Source organism: Mastomys coucha, unplaced genomic scaffold, assembly GCF_008632895.1.
Source record: "Mastomys coucha isolate ucsf_1 unplaced genomic scaffold, UCSF_Mcou_1 pScaffold20, whole genome shotgun sequence".
NCBI classification, from domain to species: Eukaryota; Metazoa; Chordata; class Mammalia; order Rodentia; family Muridae; genus Mastomys; species Mastomys coucha.
Genome location: NW_022196903.1, coordinates 79,744,421 through 79,749,182, shown reverse-complemented (window position 1 = coordinate 79,749,182; position 4,762 = coordinate 79,744,421).

Below are 4,762 nucleotides of genomic sequence, written 5' to 3'. Positions count from 1 at the left end.
TCTCTCTTTCTCTCTCTCATAATAAAATGCCTTAAGACCATGGGCTACCTCCTTTCATCTAGACTCACAGTGCTGGGGCAATGGACTCTAGATCCAGCTGCAAAACCAGATCAAGGACTCACGCCCCACGCCCGCATGGGGACCACCACCAGGCATACTTCTTCTCCTCATCCCCTTTTCTCCCTTCAGCCCCAGGGTGGACTGAGCTGCTCCAGGGCTCCCAATTCATTCTCGGCTCTTCCGCAGTGTCCAGCAATGTCTGCAATACACAGGAGCTAGAACCTGTCATCCTTGGCCTCCGTGAGGCCCAGGGACCACCAGAGCTGTCCCCTCTCCATTACCTGCAGACTGGGATAGTGGCTCATGACAGCCAGACACCCACCCAGGTCTCCTGAGTCTGCCTGGCCAGAGTACCGACCAGCTGGAAGGGCTGTCATGAGGAACACTGCAGGAATATCTTGGGAAAGAGGTCGTCACATGGCTGTCTGAGCTCATCACTGTCTGTCACACCTTGTTGTCCTCTGGCACATACACTGTGCCTGCTTTGTGTGTACCTGTGTCTCTCTTTGGGCGTTCCTACCCCTTGTGTAATGACTACCAAGTGGCTTGGCACAGATCTGAATGCACGTCCCAGGCAGGTGGTGTGATGACACCTGGCTGGCCTAGCTCTCCCTGTGATCCCTTGGCTACCCTTGTCTCCACTGTATTCCCTTCACAGATACTTGTGGTCTAGTGGGAACTAATCTGTGAGCTCATTCACAGTTCACCTGTGATGCGCAGGTTTTTGCTTTGTGTGTATATGACGCAGCTCCCAGGGATCAATACAGCTGAAACCAACAAGACAGAGGCGCAGTACAGACTATGTCACTAACTATACACAGGGCAGACACTGTTTGCTGGGCCTTTATCTTGCACCTGTCTTTGAGGTTTTTTGTTTTGTTTTGTTTTGTTTTTTGTTTTTTTGAGACAGGGTTTCTCTATAGCCCTGGCTGTTCTGGAACTCACTCTGTAGATTAGGCTGGCCTCGAACTCAGAAATCCGCCTGCCTCTGCCTCCCAAGTGCTAGGATTAAAGGCGTGCACCACCACTGCCCAGTCTTTGAGGTTTTATGTGACAATTTGTTGAATCTGATCAAAAGCTCCTCAGTTAGATACAGCCAATATGCTCATTCTACTACAAGGAATTAGAGGCCAGAGAAGTTAATTCACCTACCCGGGTGCACAGCATAGAGGTAGGATTTACTCAGAAGCTTACACATTTGGCCAAGATGGATTATATGGAGAGTGTTTTTGGTATCTGTGCCATTGTGGTTCAAAGATAAGTCTCCTTGACCACTGTGCTTTTAGTACACTTCAGTTTAAAGATCTAAATCTTTACCGAGATCATTAAAATCACATTTACAATGTAGTCTCTTTCTCCCTTTGCTGTCTGTGACATTTGAATACTCAGTCTTCTGTTTCATGTGCGGAATTAATATGTTTTAAAAATGTTTAGTATCTATTATCTATTTTTTATTTGTGTGTATGTGTTCATGTGTGTGCCTCTCTGTGTGTTCATGTGTGTGCCAGTTTGTGTTTGTGCCTGAGTGTGATGCCTGAGTATGTGTATGTGTACTTGTGTGCCTGTGTGTGTGTGTGTGCCTGAGTGTGATGCCTGAGTGTGTGTATGTGTGCCTGTGTGTTCCTGAGTGTGATGCCTAAGTGTGTATATGTGTACCTGTGTGCCTGTGTGTGTGTGTGCCTGAGTGTGATGCATGTGGGTACCTGTGTGTGCATGTGTGCCTGTGTGTGTGTGTGCCTGTGGGTACCTGTGTGTGCATGTGTGCCTGTGTATGTGTGTGCCTGAGTGTGATGCCTGTGTGTGCCTGTGTGTGTGTGTCTGAGTGTGATACCTGAGGGTACCCGTGTGTGTGTGTGTGTGTGTGTGTGTGTGTGATATGCCTGTGGGTACCCGTGTGTGCCTGTGTACATGTGTGTACGTGTGTGTGTGTGTGTGTGCCTGAGTGTGATGCCTGTGGGTACCTGTGTGTGTGTGCCTGAGTGTGATGCCTGTGGGTACCCGTGTGTGCACACCACAGTCAGGAGGCAGAGGGCAGTGGACACTGGTGTGAAGCTCCCTTTTTCCTTTTTATTTGGTCTAAGACATCCAAAGGATGCTGCCACCCACGTTCAGGGTGGGTTTTCCCTCTTCGGCTAAACCTCCCTGGAAGCATCCTCACTTGACATACCCAGAGTGTCTCCAGATGATTCTAAATGCAGTCAAGCTGACGAGGAAAGCTAAAATTGTGGGTTTTCTAATGTTTCTTTGGAGAGTCTTCATGCTGTTATCTACAATGGTTGTACCCATTTATACCCTGATATCTGTGGTTTAGTGTCCCATTATCCACATGGCTGTATCCACCACATCCTGGCTTTCTCTGCATACCCACCAACATGCGTGTGTGTGTGTGTGTGTGTGTGTGTGTGTGTGTGTGTGTGTGCGCGCGCGTGCGTAGGCACACATGCTTTTCCATATTCGCCATTCTGACTGGAGGGATGTTTTGTACTTTACTGTGGTTTTTGACTTGCAGTTCCCTATCAGTGATGATGAGCACTTTCTTGTGCGCTTCTTGGCTTTTTATGTGTCTTCTTTTGGGGAATGTTTATTCTAATCATTTAGCCATCTCAAAGACGGACTATTTAGTGTTTTTGTTGCTAGGTATTTTGAGTTTCATATAAATTCCAGACATTAGTCCTTTGCCTGGTGGCCATGATGAGCCAGGGAGAAGCTGAGGCATGAAGGAGGGCACAGGGTTGATGTGGACTTGATGTCGACTATGTGGATTGTGAAGGGCACCTCAGGGTTGATGTGGACTTGATGTCTACCGTGTGGATTGAGAAGGGCGCCTCAGAACCTCCTTAAACACAGTAGCCTCCCACTTAATGTTTCTGCTTCTTGTAGAATTACTTTTGGTGACTTTTATTTTTAGTGATGAATTTAACATTTTGTGGAGATCTAGAAGTCACGAGTGGAGAGAGCCATGACTCTTAAGTGATTCCAGTATGTGCTGTTACTTCTGGTTCTGAGTTTTGGGGGGAATCTGTTGTTTTCTTCCTTTCCTGTTTGGATTTGATGGGCTCTATTTTAAGTTTTCCATTTCTTTATTTGCATTGTGTGTGCTTGTTCACACACACACCCGCATGTTGCATGTGCGGTAGTCAGAGGACAGCTTGCAGAATCAAGTCTCTCCTTCCTCTGTGTGGGATCTAGGGATCAAATGCAGGCCATCAGCCTGGCAGGAAGAGTTTTGCCCGCTGAGCCATCTGGTCAGTGCTAGAATTGAAAGTTTGTTTTCGGCTTGTTTGTTTTTGTTTGTTTCTCGAAGAATGAGCTCTTGAGCTGTCAGTTCAGAAGCTTTCCCATCTTCCTTACTTCTTTTGTGTGTGTGTTTATTATTTTCTTCTTTCTTTTTTTTTTTTTTTGCAGGTTCTATTTTATAAATTATAGACTTGAACTCTTTGGTGATTTTGTTTGTTCTTTAGTTAAATTAACAGAGAAGATTTTACTTCTGAGCTTTAACCAGCTAGAGTAACAATCAAATTTTGATTGTACCTCTGTCTGTAGATGGTTAGTTATTATATTTGTTTCCTTGCTTAATTTATCTGACTAGACTTCATTAAAATACTGAATAGAAGCCAAGTGAATGGGCATCTGTCACTGGTCTTTTGATTGACCAAAGTTATTCATCTTTTCTTAAAATTTATTTTTTATTTAGGTGTATATGTGTCTGTATATACATATGTGCACATGTGTGCAAATGCCCAGAAAAGGAAATCAGATCCCCCTGAGTTGAAATTACAGACAGCTGTAAGCCACCATGTGGGTGCCAGGAACTGAACTGGGGTCCTTTAGGAAGAGCAGCCAGTAGCCTTACCCACTGAGTCATCTCTGCAGCCTGTATTCATCTTTCCTTTTTTCATTCTACAAATATGTATTGGGTAGTAAACACGGTAGATATTATTTGTAGCCCTGGGGATCCAGTAGGGAATTAAGACCCCAAAGTGTTTTCTCCTACAGGATGGGGGAAGCAATCACATGCAGAATGCAGAATGGATAACTATGCACTAAATATAAACAGTTACAGAGTCGATGAAGAACATAAGCAGGAAAGAGTGACAGGCTCCTGTGGTTAGAGGTGAGGCTGGTCATCCCCAGGGCAGAGTAGGCATGATCTGAAGGGATTACAGCAGCTGTCTTAATGCCCATTCTAGGCATAGTGGGAATGAGAAGTAATGACTAGAAACAGTAGGGATCTATCTTTCCCATTAGGGGGCCTAGTTATAATTTTTCTAAAAATATTTTATGTGTATGTATTAGTGTGTGTGTGCACATGTGTGCATGTGTGTGCGTGTGTATGTGTGGGTGTAGCATGCCACGACAGCCTGTAAGAGTCAGTTTTCTCCTACCTCGAGCTTCCTAGGAACCCAGCTCAGATTGTCAGATTGCAAGAGCCTTTAGCCACCACACCATCCCATAGAACCCTTGATAATGTTTTAACAGCTGAAAGTGGTAATTTTCACCTTATACTTGACATCACTACATTATAATTATGAAAACATTAAGTTATCATTACTAGTGTTATTGTTGCAGGCAGTTAAATTTGTAGAATTAACTTCTAGTTGGTTTGTGTTTTAGAGAAAACAATGATACCAGGGAGTGATGTTATCTTTAAAGTCTCTTTGTTTGAAAGTAAATGGCTGTAGTCTTTTTTTTTTTTTTTTTT